This window comes from Schistocerca gregaria, chromosome 8, assembly GCF_023897955.1.
Source record: "Schistocerca gregaria isolate iqSchGreg1 chromosome 8, iqSchGreg1.2, whole genome shotgun sequence".
NCBI classification, from domain to species: Eukaryota; Metazoa; Arthropoda; class Insecta; order Orthoptera; family Acrididae; genus Schistocerca; species Schistocerca gregaria.
In genome coordinates, this window is record NC_064927.1 from 8,574,169 (window position 1) to 8,596,191 (window position 22,023).

The 22,023-nt window shown below is 47.0% G+C and overlaps 14 non-coding genes across 14 annotated transcripts; all 14 read right to left on the reverse strand.

The window, feature by feature from the left end:
* Window positions 1–1,413: 1,413 nt before the first annotated feature.
* Window positions 1,414–1,486, reverse strand: Trnak-cuu (transfer RNA lysine (anticodon CUU)). Its single transcript has one exon. It is a non-coding gene; the product is annotated as a tRNA-Lys (tRNA).
* A 1,435-nt stretch (window positions 1,487–2,921) lies between these two features.
* On the reverse strand, window positions 2,922–2,994 carry Trnak-cuu (transfer RNA lysine (anticodon CUU)). The gene has a single exon. It is a non-coding gene; the product is annotated as a tRNA-Lys (tRNA).
* A 1,428-nt stretch (window positions 2,995–4,422) lies between these two features.
* On the reverse strand, window positions 4,423–4,495 carry Trnak-cuu (transfer RNA lysine (anticodon CUU)). The gene has a single exon. It is a non-coding gene; the product is annotated as a tRNA-Lys (tRNA).
* Window positions 4,496–5,966: 1,471 nt separating this feature from the next.
* On the reverse strand, window positions 5,967–6,039 carry Trnan-auu (transfer RNA asparagine (anticodon AUU)). Its single transcript has one exon. It is a non-coding gene; the product is annotated as a tRNA-Asn (tRNA).
* Window positions 6,040–7,502: 1,463 nt separating this feature from the next.
* Window positions 7,503–7,575, reverse strand: Trnak-cuu (transfer RNA lysine (anticodon CUU)). The gene has a single exon. It is a non-coding gene; the product is annotated as a tRNA-Lys (tRNA).
* A 1,458-nt stretch (window positions 7,576–9,033) lies between these two features.
* On the reverse strand, window positions 9,034–9,109 carry Trnak-cuu (transfer RNA lysine (anticodon CUU)). The gene has a single exon. It is a non-coding gene; the product is annotated as a tRNA-Lys (tRNA).
* A 1,501-nt stretch (window positions 9,110–10,610) lies between these two features.
* Window positions 10,611–10,686, reverse strand: Trnak-cuu (transfer RNA lysine (anticodon CUU)). The gene has a single exon. It is a non-coding gene; the product is annotated as a tRNA-Lys (tRNA).
* Window positions 10,687–12,157: 1,471 nt separating this feature from the next.
* Window positions 12,158–12,230, reverse strand: Trnak-cuu (transfer RNA lysine (anticodon CUU)). The gene has a single exon. It is a non-coding gene; the product is annotated as a tRNA-Lys (tRNA).
* Window positions 12,231–13,710: 1,480 nt separating this feature from the next.
* Window positions 13,711–13,783, reverse strand: Trnak-cuu (transfer RNA lysine (anticodon CUU)). Its single transcript has one exon. It is a non-coding gene; the product is annotated as a tRNA-Lys (tRNA).
* Window positions 13,784–15,254: 1,471 nt separating this feature from the next.
* On the reverse strand, window positions 15,255–15,327 carry Trnan-auu (transfer RNA asparagine (anticodon AUU)). The gene has a single exon. It is a non-coding gene; the product is annotated as a tRNA-Asn (tRNA).
* Window positions 15,328–16,762: 1,435 nt separating this feature from the next.
* Window positions 16,763–16,838, reverse strand: Trnak-cuu (transfer RNA lysine (anticodon CUU)). The gene has a single exon. It is a non-coding gene; the product is annotated as a tRNA-Lys (tRNA).
* Window positions 16,839–18,318: 1,480 nt separating this feature from the next.
* On the reverse strand, window positions 18,319–18,391 carry Trnak-cuu (transfer RNA lysine (anticodon CUU)). The gene has a single exon. It is a non-coding gene; the product is annotated as a tRNA-Lys (tRNA).
* A 1,458-nt stretch (window positions 18,392–19,849) lies between these two features.
* Window positions 19,850–19,925, reverse strand: Trnak-cuu (transfer RNA lysine (anticodon CUU)). The gene has a single exon. It is a non-coding gene; the product is annotated as a tRNA-Lys (tRNA).
* Window positions 19,926–21,408: 1,483 nt separating this feature from the next.
* On the reverse strand, window positions 21,409–21,481 carry Trnak-cuu (transfer RNA lysine (anticodon CUU)). The gene has a single exon. It is a non-coding gene; the product is annotated as a tRNA-Lys (tRNA).
* Between the last annotated feature and the right edge of the window lie 542 nt (window positions 21,482–22,023).

Genomic DNA, 22,023 nt, shown 5'->3' on the forward strand with positions numbered 1-22,023 from the left:
TGCCTAATGTTTTCCTAACGTCACACTCGTCACGTACTTCACTTTTATTTCATAATCATTTCTGAGAGGTAAAGGAATTGCATGACAACCTGCAGAGCTGCTGGCGTCAAAATTAACACTCATACTTGATGTGACTCAAAAGGCGAACGAGTTACTTTCCAACGTTGTTTTAGATGTGCAAGTGCCAGTGAAAACTCGCGGTGACGGCACTCTGCCGACCATTTCGCTAGTTAACACCGGTCTTGTTGTGTGTGTTTCAAGCTCAAGAGCATCTCCAAGCAGAAAATGGTCAACAGCAACATTCAGACGGTTTCGTACTGCTCAATTGCTAATTAAAACGGTATGTTTCTTTTTCAGAACTGATAAAACACGAGCGTGACAGCATTCGAACCTGTAATCTTCAGATCCGAAGTCCGACGCCTTATCCATTAGGCCACACAGTCACTGACGACCAAGTGCAACTTGTGTATGACTCATCTCGAAACGCTAACACACCTGATAATTTGTGTTTTCGTTCTACACAGCCGCTGCCCCTTGCTCGTTCCCACCCATTCGTTACATTCAACCTCTTACGTGACCGACCAAATATAGACTGCGAAACAAGACCACACACTTTGTGCATACGGAATCGAAGGCAGGGCGTGCCTCGCCGCATTTGCCACGATGGCCATTTGCTACTTCAACAGAAGCGACGGCGGTGGCGGCGGCGGCGACGACGACGACGACGACGACGACGACGACGACGGCGACGAAGACGGCGACGAAGACGACGACGACGACCTCCAGAGGCTCTGACATATGTGAGAAATACATCTATAAAATGTAATTCAGACTGCCTCGTCCCACCTTATGCTGTACCGCTTTGGCAAGGGCTTTATCTGCGCCATTCGCCCTAATCACATCTGAGAGTAATTCTTAATAAAAGTCATGTCGCTAATTGTTCGTCATCACAGATACTGTTTGCTATACGGCCACGACGCAGAACTGATTTCCAAAATTCGACTTCCTCCTTTGAGGATGGAACTCACGACATTTCGTTTGCTAGACCAGTGCTCTTTCACTGAGCTAAAGTGGCGCGTCCTAGCGGTACTTTTGCATACTTCGTCCTTACGGTCGTCTGGATCATCAGACTTCAGCTGACAACACTTCATATTACCGACTAATATTTGCAGCTATGGCGACCCTTTACTGCTTGGCTACACATCTGACACGTAACCGATGTGCTCTCCAAACAATAACACTTGCATTTCAGAACATGTCTTTCACACATGTCTACAAAATCACCTTCACCTTCAAATACAGTTTCCTTGCGACTGACAGAGACGTACGCAAAGTTTAAAGTTGCTATTTCCATTACATCACGTTAATCAGAAAAACGGCAATTTACATCTGCAGCGGAACAAAATTCCGTTCCGCCCAGCGTGGTGCTCGAACCCACCACACTGAGATTAAGAGTCTTATGCTCTACCGACTGAGCTAGCCGGGCTGCTTCAGTGAATACTTGCCAGGCAGCACGTCACGCAGTACTCGTTTGGGTTGGGTGGTCCCATACAGAATCTCTCCATGTTGATTAATGTTTTCCTAACGTCACACTCGTCACGTACTTCACTTTTATTTCATAATCATTTCTGAGAGGTAAAGGAATTGCATGACAACCTGCAGAGCTAGTGGCGTCAAAATTAACACTCATTCTTGATGTGACTCAAAAGGCGAACGAGTTACTTTCCGACGTTGTTTTAGATGTGCAAGTGCCAGTGAAAACTCACGGTGACGGCACTGTGCCGACCATTTCGCTAGTTAACACCGGTCTTGTTGTGTGTGTTTCAAGCTCAAGAGCATCTCCAAGCAGAAAATGGTCAACAGCAACATTCAGACGGTTTCGTACTGTTCAATTGCTACATTAAAACGGTATGTTCCTTTTTCAGAACTGACAAAACACGCGCGTGACAGCATTCGAACCTGTAATCTTCAGATCCGAAGTCCGACGCCTTATCCATTAGGCCACACAGTCACTGACGACCAAGTGCAACTTGTGTATGACTCATCTCGAAACGCTCACACCCCTGATAATTTGTGTTTTCGTTCTACACAGCCGCTGCCCCTTGCTCGTTCCCACCCATTCGTTACATTCAACCTCTTACGTGACCGACCAAATATAGACTGGGAAACAAGACCACACAATTTTTGCATACGGAATCGAAGGCAGGGCGTGCCTCGCTGCATTTGCCACGATGGCCATTTGCTACTTCTACAGAAGCGGCGGCGACGACGACGACGACGACGACGACCTCGAGAGGCTCTGACATATGTGAGAAATACATCTATAAAATGTAATTCGGACTGCCTCGTCCCACCTTATGCTGTACCGCTTTGGCAAAGGCTTTATCTGCGCCATTCGCCTTAATCACATCTGAGAGTAATTCTTAATAAAAGGCATGTCGCTAATTGTTCGTCATCACGGATACTGTTTGCTATACGGACACGACGCGCAACTGATTTCCAAAATTCGACTTCCTCCTTTGAGTATGGAACTCACGATCCTTGGTTTACTAGACCAGTGCTCTACCACTGAGCTAAAGAGGTGCGGCCTAGCGGTACTTTTGCGTACTTCCTCCTTACGGTCGTCTGGATCATCAGACTTTAGCTGACAACACTTCATATTACCGACTAATATTTGCAGCTATGGCGACCCATTACTGCTTGGCTACACATCTGACACGTAACCGATGTCCTCTCCAAACAACAACACTTGCATTTCAGAACATGTCTTTCACACATGTCTACAAAATCACCTTCACCTTCAAATACAGTTTCCTTGCGACTGACAGAGACGTAGGCAAAGTTTAAAGTTGCTATTTCCATTACATCACGTTAATCAGAAAAACGGTAATTTACATCTGCAGCGGAACAAAATTCCGTTTCGCCCAGCGTGGGGCTCGAACCCACGCCCCTGAGTTTAAGAGGCTCATGCTCTACCGACTGAGCTATCCGGGCTGCTTCGGTGAATACTTCCCGAGCGGCACGTCACACAGTACTCGTTTGGGTTTGGGTGGTCCAATACAGAATCTCTCCATGCTGCCTAATGTTCTCCTAACGTCACACTCGTCACGTACTTCACTTTTATTTCATAATCATTTCTGAGAGGTAAGGAATTGCATGACAACCTGCAGAGCTAGTGGCGTCAAAATTAACACTCATACTTGATGTGACTCAAAAGGCGAACGAGTTACTTTCCGACGTTGTTTTAGATGTGCAAGTGCCAGTGGAAACTCGCGGTGACGGCACTCTGCCGACCATTTCGCTAGTTAACACCGGTCTTGTAGTGTGTGTTTCAAGCTCAAGAGCATCTCCAAGCAGAAAATGGTCAACAGCAACATTCAGACGGTTTCGTACTGCTCAAATGCTACATTAAAACGGTATGTTTCTTTTTCAGAACTGATAAAACACGAGCGTGACAGCATTCGAACCTGTAATCTTCAGATCCGAAGTCCGACGCCTTATCCATTAGGCCACACAGTCACTGACGACCAAGTGCAACTTGTATATGACTCATCTCGAAACGCTCACACCCCTGATAATTTGTGTTTTCGTTGTACACAGCCGCTGCCCTTGCTCTTTCCCACCCATTCGTTACATTCAACCTCTTACGTGACCGACCAAATATAGACTGGGAAACTAGACCACACACTTTGTGCATACGGAATCGAAGGCAGGGCGTGCCTCGCCGCATTTGCCACGATGGCCATTTGCTACTTCTGCAGAAGCGGCGGCGACGACGACGACGACGACCGCGAGAGGCGCTGACATATGTGAGAAATACATCTATAAAACGTAATTTAGACTGCCTCGTCCCACCTTATGCTGAACCGCTTTGGCAAAGGCTTTATCTGCGCCATTCGCCTTAATCACATCTGAGAGTAATTCTTAATAAAGGGCATGTCGCTAATTGTTCGTCATCACAAATACTGTTTGCTATACGGCCACGACGCGCAACTGATTTCCAAAATTCGGCTTCTTCCTTTGAGGATGGAACTCAAGACCCTTGGTTTACTAGTCCAGTGCTCTACCACTGAGCTAAAGAGGCGCGGCCTAGCGGTACTTTTGCGTACTTCGTCGTTACGGTCGTCTGGATCATCAGACTTCGGCTGACAACACTTCATATTACCGACTAATATTTGCAGCTATGGCGACCCATTACTGCTTGGCAACACATCTGACACGTAACCGATGTCCTCTCCAAACAGCAACACTTGCATTTCAGAACATGTCTTTCACACATGTCTACAAAATCACCTTCACCTTCAAATACAGTTTCCTTGCGACTGACAGAGACGTAGGCAAAGTTTAAAGTTGCTATTTCCATTACATCACGTTAATCAGAAAAACGGTAATTTACATCTGCAGCGGAACAAAATTCCGTTTCGCCCAGCGTGGGGCTCCAACCCACGACCCTGAGATTAAGAGTCTCATGCTCTACCGACTGAGCTGGCCGGGCTGCTTCGGTGAATACTTGCCGGGCAGCACGTCACACAGTACTCGTTGGGGTTGGGTGGTCCCATACAGAATCTCTCCATGCTGCCTAATGTTTTCCTAACGTCACACTCGTCACGTACTTCACTTTTATTTCATAATCATTTCTGAGAGGTAAGGAATTGCATGACAACCTGCAGAGATAGTGGCGTCAAAATTAACACTCATACTTGATGTGACTCAAAAGGCGAACGAGTTACTTTCCGACGTTGTTTTAGATGTGCAAGTGCCAGTGGAAACTCGCGGTGACGGCACTCTGCCGACCATTTCGCTAGTTAACACACCGGTCTTGTAGTGTGTGTTTCAAGCTCAAGAGCATCTCCAAGCAGAAAATGGTCAACAGCAACATTCAGACGGTTTCGTACTGCTCAAATGCTACATTAAAACGGTATGTTTCTTTTTCAGAACTGATAAAACACGAGCGTGACAGCATTCGAACCTGTAATCTTCATATCCGAAGTCCGACGCCTTATCCATTAGGCCACACAGTCACTGACGACCAAGTGCAACTTGTATATGACTCATCTCGAAACGCTCACACCCCTGATAATTTGTGTTTTCGTTGTACACAGCCGCTGCCCTTGCTCTTTCCCACCCATTCGTTACATTCAACCTCTTACGTGACCGACCAAATATAGACTGGGAAACAAGACCACACAGTTTGTGCATACGGAATCGAAGGCAGGGCGTGCCTCGCCGCATTTGCCACGATGGCCATTTGCTACTTCTGCAGAAGCGGCGGCGGCGACGACGACGACGACGACGACGACGACGACGACGACGACGACGACGACGACGACGACCGCGAGAGGCTCTGACATATGTGAGAAATACATCTATAAAATGTAATTCAGACTGCCTCGTCCCACCTTATGCTGAACCGCTTTGGCAAAGGCTTTATCTGCGCCATTCGCCTTAATCACATCTGAGAGTAATTCTTAATAAAAGGCATGTCGCTAATTGTTCGTCATCACAGATACTGTTTGCTATACGGCCACGACGCGCAACTGATTTCCAAAATTCGACTTCTTCCTTTGAGGATGGAACTCACGACCCTTGGTTTACTAGTCCAGTGCTCTACAACTGAGCTAAAGAGGCGCGGCCTAGCGGTACTTTTGCGTACTTCGTCCTTACGGTCGTCTTGATCATCAGACTTCAGCTGACAACACTTCATATTACCGACTCATATTTGGAGCTATGGCGACCCATTACAGCCTGGCTACACATCTGACACGTAACCGATGTCCTCTCCAAACAACAACACTTGCATTTCAGAACATGTCTTTCACACATGTCTACAAAATCACCTTCACCTTCAAATACAGTTTCCTTGCGACTGACAGAGACGTAGGCAAAGTTTAAAGTTGCTATTTCCATTACATCACGTTAATCAGAAAAACGGTAATTTACAACTGCAGCAGAACAAAATTCCGTTTCGCCCAGCGTGGGGCTGCAACCCACGACCCTGAGATTAATAGTCTCATGCTCTACCGACTGAGCTGGCCGGGCTGCTTCGGTGAATACTTGCCGGGCAGCACGTCACACAGTACTCGTTTGGGTTGGGTGGTCCCATACAGAATCTCTCCATGCTGCCTAATGTTTTCCTAACGTCACATTCGTCACGTACTTCACTTTTATTTCATAATCATTTCTGAGAGGTAAGGAATTGCATGACAACCTGCAGAGCTAGTTTCGTCAAAATTAACACTCATACTTGATGTGACTCAAAAGGCGAACGAGTTACTTTCCGACGTTGTTTTAGATGTGCAAGTGCCAGTGGAAACTCGCGGTGATGGCACTCTGCCGACCATTTCGCTAGTTAACACCGGTCTTGTAGTGTGTGTTTCAAGCTCAAGAGCATCTCCAAGCAGAAAACGGTCAACAGCAACATTCAGACGGTTTCGTACTGCTCAAATGCTACATTAAAACGGTATGTTTCTTTTTCAGAACTGATAAAACACGAGCGTGACAGCATTCGAACCTGTAATCTTCAGATCCGAAGTCCGACGCCTTATCCATTAGGCCACACAGTCACTGACGACCAAGTGCAACTTGTATATGACTCATCTCGAAACGCTCACACCACTGATAATTTGTGTTTTCGTTCTACACAGCCGCTGCCCTTGCTCTTTCCCACCCATTCGTTACATTCAACCTCTTACGTGACCGACCAAATATAGACTGGAAAACAAGACCACACACTTTGTGCATACGGAATCGAAGGCAGGGCGTGCCTCGCCGCATTTGCCACGATGGCCATTTGCTACTTCTGCAGAAGCGGCGGCGACGACGACGACGACGACGACGACGACGACGACGACGACGACGACGACGACGACCGCGAGAGGCTCTGACATATGTGAGAAATACATCTATAAAATGTAATTCAGACTGCCTCGTCCCACCTTATGCTGAACCGCTTTGGCGAAGTCTTTATCTGCGCCATTCGCCTTAATCACATCTGAGAGTAATTCTTAATAAAAGGCATGTCGCTACTTGTTCGTCATCACAGATACTGTTTGCTATACGGCCACGACGCGCAACTGATTTTTAAAATTCGACTTCTTCCTTTGAGGATGGAACTCACGACCCTTGGTTTACTAGTCCAGTGCTCTACCACTGAGCGAAAGAGGCGCGGCCTAGCGGTACCTTTGTGTACTTCGTCCTTACGGTCGTCTGGATCATCAGACTTCAGCTGACAACACTTCATATTACCGACTAATATTTGCAGCTATGGCGACCCATTACAGCTTGGCTACACATCTGACACGTAACCGATGTCCTCTCCAAACAACAACACTTGCATTTCAGAACATGTCTTTCACACATGTCTACAAAATCACCTTCACCTTCAAATACAGTTTCCTTGCGACTGACAGAGACGTAGGCAAAGTTTAAAGTTGCTATTTCCATTACATCACGTTAATCAGAAAAACGGTAATTTACATCTGCAGCGGAACAAAATTCCGTTTCGCCCAGCGTGGGGCTCCAACCCACGACCCTGAGATTAAGAGTCTCATGCTCTACCGACTGAGCTGGCCGGGCTGCTTCGGTGAATACTTGCCGGGCAGCACGTCACACAGTACTCGTTTGGGTTGGGTGGTCCCATACAGAATCTCTCCATGCTGCCTAATGTTTTCCTAACGTCACACTCGTCACGTACTTCACTTTGATTTCATAATCATTTCTGAGAGGTAAGGAATTGCATGACAACCTGCAGAGCTAGTGGCGTCAAAATTAACACTCATACTTGATGTGACTCAAAAGGCGAACGAGTTACTTTCCGACGTTGTTTTAGATGTGCAAGTGCCAGTGGAAACTCGCGGTGACGGCACTCTGCCGACCATTTCGCTAGTTAACACACCGGTCTTGTAGTGTGTGTTTCAAGCTCAAGAGCATCTCCAAGCAGAAAATGGTCAACAGCAACATTCAGACGGTTTCGTACTGCTCAAATGCTACATTAAAACGGTATGTTTCTTTTTCAGAACTGATAAAACACGAGCGTGACAGCATTCGAACCTGTAATCTTCAGATCCGAAGTCCGACGCCTTATCCATTAGGCCACACAGTCACTGACGACCAAGTGCAACTTGTATATGACTCATCTCGAAACGCTCACACCCCTGATAATTTGTGTTTTCGTTGTACACAGCCGCTGCCCTTGCTGTTTCCCACCCATTCGTTACATTCAACCTCTTACGTGACCGACCAAATATAGACTGGGAAACAAGACCACACACTTTGTGCATACGGAATCGAAGGCAGGGCGTGCCTCGCCGCATTTGCCACGATGGCCATTTGCTACTTCTGCAGAAGCGGCGGCGGCGGCGGCGGCGGCGGCGGCGGCGACGACGACGACGACGACGACGACCGCGAGAGGCTCTGACATATGTTAGAAATACATCTATAAAATGTAATTCAGACTGCCTCGTCCCACCTTATGCTGAACCGCTTTGGCAAAGCTTTATCTGCGCCATTCGCCTTAATCACATCTGAGAGTAATTCTTAATAAAAGGCATGTCGTTAATTGTTTGTCATCACAGATACTGTTTGCTATACGGCCACGACGCGCAACTGATTTCCAAAATTCGACTTCTTCCTTTGAGGATGGAACTCACGACCCTTGGTTTACTAGTCCAGTGCTCTACCACTGAGCTAAAGAGGCGCGGCCTAGCGGTACTTTTGCGTACTTCGTCCTTACGGTCGTCTGGATCATCAGACTTCAGCTGACAACACTTCATATTACCGACTAATATTTGCAGCTATGGCGACCCATTACTGCTTGGCTACACATCTGACACGTAACCGATGTCCTCTCCAAACAACAACACTTGCATTTCAGAACATGTCTTTCACACATGTCTACAAAATCACCTTCACCTTCAAATACAGTTTCCTTGCGACTGACAGAGACGTAGGCAAAGTTTAAAGTTGCTATTTCCATTACAACACGTTAATCAGAAAAACGGTAATTTACATCTGCAGCGGAACAAAATTCCGTTTCGCAAAGCGTGGGGCTCGAACCCACGACCCTGAGATTAAGAGTCTCATGCTCTACTGACTGAGCTAGCCGGGCTGCTTCGGTGAATATTTGCCGGGCAGCACGTCACACAGTACTCGTTTGGGTTGGGTGGTCCCATACAGAATCTCTCCATGCTGCCTAATGTTTTCCTAATGTCACACTCGTCACGTACTTCACTTTTATTTCATAACCATTTCTGAGAGGTAAGGAATTGCATGACAACCTGCAGAGCTAGTGGCGTCAAAATTAACACTCATACTTGATGTGACTCAAAAGGCGAACGAGTTACTTTCCGACGTTGTTTTAGATGTGCAAGTGCCAGTGGAAACTCGCGGTGACATCACTCTGCCGACCATTTCGCTAGTTAACACCGGTCTTGTAGTGTGTGTTTCAAGCTCAAGAGCATCTCCAAGCAGAAAATGGTCAACAGCAACATTCAGACGGTTTCGTACTGCTCAAATGCTACATTAAAACGGTATGTTTCTTTTTCAGAACTGATAAAACACGAGCGTGACAGCATTCGAACCTGTAATCTTCAGATCCGAAGTCCGACGCCTTATCCATTAGGCCACACAGTCACTGACGACCAAGTGCAACTTGTATATGACTCATCTCGAAACGCTCACACCCCTGATAATTTGTGTTTTCGTTGTACACAGCCGCTGCCCTTGCTCTTTCCCACCCATTCGTTACATTCAACCTCTTACGTGACCGACCAAATATAGACTGGGAAAAAAGACCACACACTTTGTGCATAGGGGATCGAAGGCAGGGCGTGCCTCGCCGCATTTGCCACGATGGCCATTTGCTACTTCTGCAGAAGCGGCGGCGGCGACGGCGGCGACGACGACGACGACGACGACGACGACGACGACGACGACGACGACGACGACGACGACGACGACGACGACGACGACGACGACGACCGCGAGAGGCTCTGACATATGTGAGAAATACATCTATAAAATGTAATTCAGACTGCCTCATCCCACCTTATGCTGAACCGCTTTGGCAAAGCTTTATCTGCGCCATTCGCCTTAATCACATCTGAGAGTAATTCTTAATAAAAGGCATGTCGTTAATTGTTTGTCATCACAGATACTGTTTGCTATACGGCCACGACGCGCAACTGATTTCCAAAATTCGACTTCTTCCTTTGAGGATGGAACTCACGACCCTTGGTTTACTAGTCCAGTGCTCTACCACTGAGCTAAAGAGGCGCGGCCTAGCGGTACTTTTGCGTACTTCGTCCTTACGGTCGTCTGGATCATCAGACTTCAGCTGACAACACTTCATATTACCGACTAATATTTGCAGCTATGGCGACCCATTACTGCTTGGCTACACATCTGACACGTAACCGATGTCCTCTCCAAACAACAACACTTGCATTTCAGAACATGTCTTTCACACATGTCTACAAAATCACCTTCACCTTCAAATACAGTTTCCTTGCGACTGACAGAGACGTAGGCAAAGTTTAAAGTTGCTATTTCCATTACAACACGTTAATCAGAAAAACGGTAATTTACATCTGCAGCGGAACAAAATTCCGTTTCGCAAAGCGTGGGGCTCGAACCCACGACCCTGAGATTAAGAGTCTCATGCTCTACCGACTGAGCTAGCCGGGCTGCTTCGGTGAATATTTGCCGGGCAGCACGTCACACAGTACTCGTTTGGGTTGGGTGGTCCCATACAGAATCTCTCCATGCTGCCTAATGTTTTCCTAATGTCACACTCGTCACGTACTTCACTTTTATTTCATAACCATTTCTGAGAGGTAAGGAATTGCATGACAACCTGCAGAGCTAGTGGCGTCAAAATTAACACTCATAATTGATGTGACTCAAAAGGCGAACGAGTTACTTTCCGACGTTGTTTTAGATGTGCAAGTGCCAGTGGAAACTCGCGGTGACATCACTCTGCCGACCATTTCGCTAGTTAACACCGGTCTTGTAGTGTGTGTTTCAAGCTCAAGAGCATCTCCAAGCAGAAAATGGTCAACAGCAACATTCAGACGGTTTCGTACTGCTCAAATGCTACATTAAAACGGTATGTTTCTTTTTCAGAACTGATAAAACACGAGCGTGACAGCATTCGAACCTGTAATCTTCAGATCCGAAGTCCGACGCCTTATCCATTAGGCCACACAGTCACTGACGACCAAGTGCAACTTGTATATGACTCATCTCGAAACGCTCACACCCCTGATAATTTGTGTTTTCGTTCTACACAGCCGCTGCCCTTGCTCTTTCCCACCCATTCGTTACATTCAACCTCTTACGTGACCGACCAAATATAGACTGGGAAAAAAGACCACACACTTTGTGCATAGGGGATCGAAGGCAGGGCGTGCCTCGCCGCATTTGCCACGATGGCCATTTGCTACTTCTGCAGAAGCGGCGGCGGCGACGGCGACGACGACGACGACGACGACGACGACGACGACGACGACGACGACGACGACGACGACCGCGAGAGGCTCTGACATATGTGAGAAATACATCTATAAAATGTAATTCAGTCTGCCTCGTCCCACCTTATGCTGAACCGCTTTGGCAAAGGCTTTATCTGCGCCATTCGCCTTAATCACATCTGAGAGTAATTCTTAATAAAAGGCATGTCGCTAATTGTTCGTCATCACAGATACTGTTTGCTATACGGCCACGACGCGCAACTGATTTCCAAAATTCGACTTCTTCCTTTCAGGATGGAACTCACGACCCTTGGTTTACTAGTCCAGTGCTCTACCACTGAGCTAAAGAGGCGCGGCCTAGCGGTACTTTTCCGTACTTCCTCCTAACGGTCGTCTGGATCATCAGACTTCAGCTGACAACACTTCATATTACCGACTAATATTTGCAGCTATGGCGACCCATTACTGCTTGGCTACACATCTGACACATAACCGATGTCCTCTCCAAACAACAACACTTGCATTTCAGAACATGTCTTTCACACATGTCTACAAAATCACCTTCACCTTCAAATACAGTTTCCTTGCGACTGACAGAGACGTAGGCAAAGTTTAAAGTTGCTATTTCCATTACATCTCGTTAATCACAAAACGGTAATTTACATCTGCAGCGGAACAAAATTCCGTTTTGCCCAGCGTGGGGCTCGAACCCACGACCCTGAGATTAAGAGTCTCATGCTCTACCGACTGAGCTAGCCGGGCTGCTTCGGTGAATATTTGCCGGGCAGCACGTCACACAGTACTCGTTTGGGTTGGGTGGTCCCATACAGAATCTCTCCATGCTGCCTAATGTTTTCCTAATGTCACACTCGTCACGTACTTCACTTTTATTTCATAACCATTTCTGAGAGGTAAGGAATTGCATGACAACCTGCAGAGCTAGTGGCGTCAAAATTAACACTCATACTTGATGTGACTCAAAAGGCGAACGAGTTACTTTCCGACGTTGTTTTAGATGTGCAAGTGCCAGTGGAAACTCACGGTGACGGCACTCTGCCGACCATTTCGCTAGTTAACACACCGGTCTTGTAGTGTGTGTTTCAAGCTCAAGAGCATCTCCAAGGAGAAAATGGTCAACAGCAACATTCAGACGGTTTCGTACTGCTCAAATGCTACATTAAAACGGTATGTTTCTTTTTCAGAACTGATAAAACACGAGCGTGACAGCATTCGAACCTGTAATCTTCAGATCCGAAGTCCGACGCCTTATCCATTAGGCCACACAGTCACTGACGACCAAGTGCAACTTGTATATGACTCATCTCGAAACGCTCACACCCTTGATAATTTGTGTTTTCGTTCTACACAGCCGCTGCCCTTGCTCTTTCCCACCCATTCGTTACATTCAACCTCTTACGTGACCGACCAAATATAGACTGGGAAACAAGACCACACACTTTGTGCATACGGAATCGAAGGCAGGGCGTGCCTCGCCGCATTTGCCACAATGGCCATTTGCTACTTCTGCAGAAGCGGCGGCGGCGACGACGACGACGACGACGACGACGACGACGACGACGACGACGACGACGACGACGACGACGACGACCGCGAGAGGCTCTGACATATGTGAGAAATACATCTATAAAATGTAATTCAGACTGCCTCGTCCCACCTTATGCTGAACCGCTTTGGCGAAGTCTTTATCTGCGCCATTCGCCTTAATCACATCTGAGAGTAATTCTTAATAAAAGGCATGTCGCTAATTGTTCGTCATCACAGATACTGTTTGCTATACGGCCACGACGCGCAACTGATTTCCAAAATTCGACTTCTTCCTTTGAGGATGGAACTCACGACCCTTGGTTTACTAGTCCAGTGCTCTACCACTGAGCTAAAGAGGCGCGGCCTAGCGGTACCTTTGTGTACTTCGTCCTTACGGTCGTCTGGATCATCAGACTTCAGCTGACAACACTTCATATTACCGACTAATATTTGCAGCTATGGCGACCCATTACTGCTTGGCTACACATCTGACACGTAACCGATGTCCTCTCCAAACAACAACACTTGCATTTCAGAACATGTCTTTCACACATGTCTACAAAATCACCTTCACCTTCAAATACAGTTTCCTTGCGACTGACAGAGACGTAGGCAAAGTTTAAAGTTGCTATTTCCATTACATCACGTTAATCAGAAAAACGGTAATTTACATCTGCAGCGGAACAAAATTCCGTTTCGCCCAGCGTGGGGCTCCAACCCACGACCCTGAGAGTAAGAGTCTCATGCTCTACCGACTGAGCTGGCCGGGCTGCTTCGGTGAATACTTGCCGGGCAGCACGTCACACAGTACTCGTTTGGGTTGGGTGGTCCCATACAGAATCTCTCCATGCTGCCTAATGTTTTCCTAACGTCACACTCGTCACGTACTTCACTTTTATTTCATAATCATTTCTGAGAGGTAAGGAATTGCATGACAACCTGCAGAGCTAGTGGCGTCAAAATTAACACTCATACTTGATGTGACTCAAAAGGCGAACGTGTTACTTTCCGACGTTGTTTTAGATGTGCAAGTGCCAGTGGAAACTCGCGGTGACGGCACTCTGCCGACCATTTCGCTAGTTAACACACCGGTCTTGTAGTGTGTGTTTCAAGCTCAAGAGCATCTCCAAGCAGAAAATGGTCAACAGCAACATTCAGACGGTTTCGTACTGCTCAAATGCTACATTAAAACGGTATGTTTCTTTTTCAGAACTGATAAAACACGAGCGTGACAGCATTCGAACCTGTAATCTTCATATCCGAAGTCCGACGCCTTATCCATTAGGCCACACAGTCACTGACGACCAAGTGCAACTTTTATATGACTCATCTCGAAACGCTCACACCCCTGATAATTTGTGTTTTCGTTGTACACAGCCGCTGCCCTTGCTCTTTCCCACCCATTCGTTACATTCAACCTCTTACGTGACCGACCAAATATAGACTGGGAAACAAGACCACACACTTTGTGCATAGGGGATCGAAGGCAGGGCGTGCCTCGCCGCATTTGCCACGATGGCCATTTGCTACTTCTGCAGAAGCGGCGGCGGCGGCGGCGGCGGCGACGACGACGACGACGACGACGACGACGACGACGACGACGACGACCGCGAGAGGCTCTGACATATGTGAGAAATACATCTATAAAATGTAATTCAGACTGCCTCGTCCCACCTTATGCTGAACCGCTTTGGCAAAGGCTTTATCTGCGCCATTCGCCTTAATCACATCTGAGAGTAATTCTTAATAAAAGGCATGTCGCTAATTGTTCGTCATCACAGATACTGTTTGCTATACGGCCACGACGCGCAACTGATTTCCAAAATTCGACTTCTTCCTTTGAGGATGGAACTCACGACTCTTGGTTTACTAGTCCAGTGCTCTACAACTGAGCTAAAGAGGCGCGGCCTAGCGGTACTTTTGCGTACTTCGTCCTTACGGTCGTCTGGATCATCAGACTTCAGCTGACAACACTTCATATTACCGACTCATATTTGGAGCTATGGCGACCCATTACTGCTTGGCTACACATCTGACACGTAACCGATGTTCCCTCCAAACAACAACACTTGCATTTTAGAACATGTCTTTCACACATGTCTACAAAATCACCTTCACCTTCAAATACAGTTTCCTTGCGACTGACAGAGACGTAGGCAAAGTTTAAAGTTGCTATTTCCATTACATCACGTTAATCAGAAAAACGGTAATTTACATCTGCAGCAGAACAAAATTCCGCTTCGCCCAGCGTGGGGCTGCAACCCACGACCCTGAGATTAATAGTCTCATGCTCTACCGACTGAGCTGGCCGGGCTGCTTCGGTGAATACTTGCCGGGCAGCACGTCACACAGTACTCGTTTGGGTTGGGTGGTCCCATACAGAATCTCTCCATGCTGCCTAATGTTTTCCTAACGTCACATTCGTCACGTACTTCACTTTTATTTCATAATCATTTCTGAGAGGTAAGGAATTGCATGACAACCTGCAGAGCTAGTGGCGTCAAAATTAACACTCATACTTGATGTGACTCAAAAGGCGAACGAGTTACTTTCCCACGTTGTTTTAGATGTGCAAGTGCCAGTGGAAACTCGCGGTGACGGCACTCTGCCGACCATTTCGCTAGTTAACACCGGTCTTGTAGTGTGTGTTTCAAGCTCAAGAGCATCTCCAAGCAGAAAATGGTCAACTGCAACATTCAGACGGTTTCGTACTGCTCAAATGCTACATTAAAACGGTATGTTTCTTTTTCAGAACTGATAAAACACGAGCGTGACAGCATTCGAACCTGTAACCTTCAGATCCGAAGTCCGACGCCTTATCCATTAGGCCACACAGTCACTGACGACCAAGTGCAACTTGTATATGACTCATCTCGAAACGCTCACACCCCTGATAATTTGTGTTTTCGTTGTACACAGCCGCTGCCCTTGCTCTTTCCCACCCATTCGTTACATTCAACCTCTTACGTGACCGACCAAATATAGACTGGGAAACAAGACCACACACTTTGTGCATAGGGGATCGAAGGCAGGGCGTGCCTCGCCGCATTTGCCACGATGGCCATTTGCTACTTCTGCAGAAGCGGCGACGACGACGACGACGACGACGACGACGACCGCGAGAGGCTCTGACATATGTGAGAAATACATCTATAAAATGTAATTCAGACTGCCTCGTCCCACCTTATGCTGAACCGCTTTGGCAAAGCTTTATCTGCGCCATTCGCCTTAATCACATCTGAGAGTAATTCTTAATAAAAGGCATGTCGTTAATTGTTTGTCATCACAGATACTGTTTGCTATACGGCCACGACGCGCAACTGATTTCCAAAATTCGACTTCTTCCTTTGAGGATGGAACTCACGACCCTTGGTTTACTAGTCCAGTGCTCTACCACTGAGCTAAAGAGGCGCGGCCTAGCGGTACTTTTGCGTACTTCGTCCTTACGGTCGTCTGGATCATCAGACTTCAGCTGACAACACTTCATATTACCGACTAATATTTGCAGCTATGGCGACCCATTACTGCTTGGCTACACATCTGACACGTAACCGATGTCCTCTCCAAACAACAACACTTGCATTTCAGAACATGTCTTTCACACATGTCTACAAAATCACCTTCACCTTCAAATACAGTTTCCTTGCGACTGACAGAGACGTAGGCAAAGTTTAAAGTTGCTATTTCCATTACAACACGTTAATAAGAAAAACGGTAATTTACATCTGCAGCGGAACAAAATTCCGTTTCGCAAAGCGTGGGGCTCGAACCCACGACCCTGAGATTAAGAGTCTCATGCTCTACCGACTGAGCTAGCCGGGCTGCTTCGGTGAATATTTGCCGGGCAGCACGTCACACAGTACTCGTTTGGGTTGGGTGGTCCCATACAGAATCTCTCCATGCTGCCTAATGTTTTCCTAATGTCACACTCGTCACGTACTTCACTTTTATTTCATAACCATTTCTGAGAGGTAAGGAATTGCATGACAACCTGCAGAGCTAGTGGCGTCAAAATTAACACTCATAATTGATGTGACTCAAAAGGCGAACGAGTTACTTTCCGACGTTGTTTTAGATGTGCAAGTGCCAGTGGAAACTCGCGGTGACATCACTCTGCCGACCATTTCGCTAGTTAACACCGGTCTTGTAGTGTGTGTTTCAAGCTCAAGAGCATCTCCAAGCAGAAAATGGTCAACAGCAACATTCAGACGGTTTCGTACTGCTCAAATGCTACATTAAAACGGTATGTTTCTTTTTCAGAACTGATAAAACACGAGCGTGACAGCATTCGAACCTGTAATCTTCAGATCCGAAGTCCGACGCCTTATCCATTAGGCCACACAGTCACTGACGACCAAGTGCAACTTGTATATGACTCATCTCGAAACGCTCACACCCCTGATAATTTGTGTTTTCGTTGTACACAGCCGCTGCCCTTGCTCTTTCCCACCCATTCGTTACATTCAACCTCTTACGTGACCGACCAAATATAGACTGGGAAAAAAGACCACACACTTTGTGCATAGGGGATCGAAGGCAGGGCGTGCCTCGCCGCATTTGCCACGATGGCCATTTGCTACTTCTGCAGAAGCGGCGGCGGCGGCGGCGACGACGACGACGACGACGACGACGACGACGACGACGACGACGACGACGACGACGACGACGACGACCGCGAGAGGCTCTGACATATGTGAGAAATACATCTATAAAATGTAATTCAGTCTGCCTCGTCCCACCTTATGCTGAACCGCTTTGGCAAAGGCTTTATCTGCGCCATTCGCCTTAATCACATCTGAGAGTAATTCTTAATAAAAGGCATGTCGCTAATTGTTCGTCATCACAGATACTGTTTGCTATACGGCCACGACGCGCAACTGATTTCCAAAATTCGACTTCTTCCTTTCAGGATGGAACTCACGACCCTTGGTTTACTAGTCCAGTGCTCTACCACTGAGCTAAAGAGGCGCGGCCTAGCGGTACTTTTCCGTACTTCCTCCTAACGGTCGTCTGGATCATCAGACTTCAGCTGACAACACTTCATATTACCGACTAATATTTGCAGCTATGGCGACCCATTACTGCTTGGCTACACATCTGACACATAACCGATGTCCTCTCCAAACAACAACACTTGCATTTCAGAACATGTCTTTCACACATGTCTACAAAATCACCTTCACCTTCAAATACAGTTTCCTTGCGACTGACAGAGACGTAGGCAAAGTTTAAAGTTGCTATTTCCATTACATCTCGTTAATCACAAAACGGTAATTTACATCTGCAGCGGAACAAAATTCCGTTTTGCCCAGCGTGGGGCTCGAACCCACGACCCTGAGATTAAGAGTCTCATGCTCTACCGACTGAGCTAGCCGGGCTGCTTCGGTGAATATTTGCCGGGCAGCACGTCACACAGTACTCGTTTGGGTTGGGTGGTCCCATACAGAATCTCTCCATGCTGCCTAATGTTTTCCTAATGTCACACTCGTCACGTACTTCACTTTTATTTCATAACCATTTCTGAGAGGTAAGGAATTGCATGACAACCTGCAGAGCTAGTGGCGTCAAAATTAACACTCATACTTGATGTGACTCAAAAGGCGAACGAGTTACTTTCCGACGTTGTTTTAGATGTGCAAGTGCCAGTGGAAACTCACGGTGACGGCACTCTGCCGACCATTTCGCTAGTTAACACACCGGTCTTGTAGTGTGTGTTTCAAGCTCAAGAGCATCTCCAAGGAGAAAATGGTCAACAGCAACATTCAGACGGTTTCGTACTGCTCAAATGCTACATTAAAACGGTATGTTTCTTTTTCAGAACTGATAAAACACGAGCGTGACAGCATTCGAACCTGTAATCTTCAGATCCGAAGTCCGACGCCTTATCCATTAGGCCACACAGTCACTGACGACCAAGTGCAACTTGTATATGACTCATCTCGAAACGCTCACACCCTTGATAATTTGTGTTTTCGTTCTACACAGCCGCTGCCCTTGCTCTTTCCCACCCATTCGTTACATTCAACCTCTTACGTGACCGACCAAATATAGACTGGGAAACAAGACCACACACTTTGTGCATAGGGGATCGAAGGCAGGGCGTGCCTCGCCGCATTTGCCACGATGGCCATTTGCTACTTCTGCAGAAGCGGCGACGACGACGACGACGACGACGACGACGACGACGACGACGACGACGACGACCGCGAGAGGCTCTGACATATGTGAGAAATACATCTATAAAATGTAATTCAGACTGCCTCGTCCCACCTTATGCTGAACCGCTTTGGCAAAGCTTTATCTGCGCCATTCGCCTTAATCACATCTGAGAGTAATTCTTAATAAAAGGCATGTCGTTAATTGTTTGTCATCACAGATACTGTTTGCTATACGGCCACGACGCGCAACTGATTTCCAAAATTCGACTTCTTCCTTTGAGGATGGAACTCACGACCCTTGGTTTACTAGTCCAGTGCTCTACCACTGAGCTAAAGAGGCGCGGCCTAGCGGTACTTTTGCGTACTTCGTCCTTACGGTCGTCTGGATCATCAGACTTCAGCTGACAACACTTCATATTACCGACTAATATTTGCAGCTATGGCGACCCATTACTGCTTGGCTACACATCTGACACGTAACCGATGTCCTCTCCAAACAACAACACTTGCATTTCAGAACATGTCTTTCACACATGTCTACAAAATCACCTTCACCTTCAAATACAGTTTCCTTGCGACTGACAGAGACGTAGGCAAAGTTTAAAGTTGCTATTTCCATTACAACACGTTAATCAGAAAAACGGTAATTTACATCTGCAGCGGAACAAAATTCCGTTTCGCAAAGCGTGGGGCTCGAACCCACGACCCTGAGATTAAGAGTCTCATGCTCTACCGACTGAGCTAGCCGGGCTGCTTCGGTGAATATTTGCCGGGCAGCACGTCACACAGTACTCGTTTGGGTTGGGTGGTCCCATACAGAATCTCTCCATGCTGCCTAATGTTTTCCTAATGTCACACTCGTCACGTACTTCACTTTTATTTCATAACCATTTCTGAGAGGTAAGGAATTGCATGACAACCTGCAGAGCTAGTGGCGTCAAAATTAACACTCATAATTGATGTGACTCAAAAGGCGAACGAGTTACTTTCCGACGTTGTTTTAGATGTGCAAGTGCCAGTGGAAACTCGCGGTGACATCACTCTGCCGACCATTTCGCTAGTTAACACCGGTCTTGTAGTGTGTGTTTCAAGCTCAAGAGCATCTCCAAGCAGAAAATGGTCAACAGCAACATTCAGACGGTTTCGTACTGCTCAAATGCTACATTAAAACGGTATGTTTCTTTTTCAGAACTGATAAAACACGAGCGTGACAGCATTCGAACCTGTAATCTTCAGATCCGAAGTCCGACGCCTTATCCATTAGGCCACACAGTCACTGACGACCAAGTGCAACTTGTATATGACTCATCTCGAAACGCTCACACCCCTGATAATTTGTGTTTTCGTTCTACACAGCCGCTGCCCTTGCTCTTTCCCACCCATTCGTTACATTCAACCTCTTACGTGACCGACCAAATATAGACTGGGAAAAAAGACCACACACTTTGTGCATAGGGGATCGAAGGCAGGGCGTGCCTCGCCGCATTTGCCACGATGGCCATTTGCTACTTCTGCAGAAGCGGCGGCGGCGACGACGACGACGACGACGACGACGACGACGACGACGACGACGACGACGACGACGACGACGACGACGACGACGACCGCGAGAGGCTCTGACATATGTGAGAAATACATCTATAAAATGTAATTCAGTCTGCCTCGTCCCACCTTATGCTGAACCGCTTTGGCAAAGGCTTTATCTGCGCCATTCGCCTTAATCACATCTGAGAGTAATTCTTAATAAAAGGCATGTCGCTAATTGTTCGTCATCACAGATACTGTTTGCTATACGGCCACGACGCGCAACTGATTTCCAAAATTCGACTTCTTCCTTTCAGGATGGAACTCACGACCCTTGGTTTACTAGTCCAGTGCTCTACCACTGAGCTAAAGAGGCGCGGCCTAGCGGTACTTTTCCGTACTTCCTCCTAACGGTCGTCTGGATCATCAGACTTCAGCTGACAACACTTCATATTACCGACTAATATTTGCAGCTATGGCGACCCATTACTGCTTGGCTACACATCTGACACATAACCGATGTCCTCTCCAAACAACAACACTTGCATTTCAGAACATGTCTTTCACACATGTCTACAAAATCACCTTCACCTTCAAATACAGTTTCCTTGCGACTGACAGAGACGTAGGCAAAGTTTAAAGTTGCTATTTCCATTACATCTCGTTAATCACAAAACGGTAATTTACATCTGCAGCGGAACAAAATTCCGTTTTGCCCAGCGTGGGGCTCGAACCCACGACCCTGAGATTAAGAGTCTCATGCTCTACCGACTGAGCTAGCCGGGCTGCTTCGGTGAATATTTGCCGGGCAGCACGTCACACAGTACTCGTTTGGGTTGGGTGGTCCCATACAGAATCTCTCCATGCTGCCTAATGTTTTCCTAATGTCACACTCGTCACGTACTTCACTTTTATTTCATAACCATTTCTGAGAGGTAAGGAATTGCATGACAACCTGCAGAGCTAGTGGCGTCAAAATTAACACTCATACTTGATGTGACTCAAAAGGCGAACGAGTTACTTTCCGACGTTGTTTTAGATGTGCAAGTGCCAGTGGAAACTCACGGTGACGGCACTCTGCCGACCATTTCGCTAGTTAACACACCGGTCTTGTAGTGTGTGTTTCAAGCTCAAGAGCATCTCCAAGGAGAAAATGGTCAACAGCAACATTCAGACGGTTTCGTACTGCTCAAATGCTACATTAAAACGGTATGTTTCTTTTTCAGAACTGATAAAACACGAGCGTGACAGCATTCGAACCTGTAATCTTCAGATCCGAAGTCCGACGCCTTATCCATTAGGCCACACAGTCACTGACGACCAAGTGC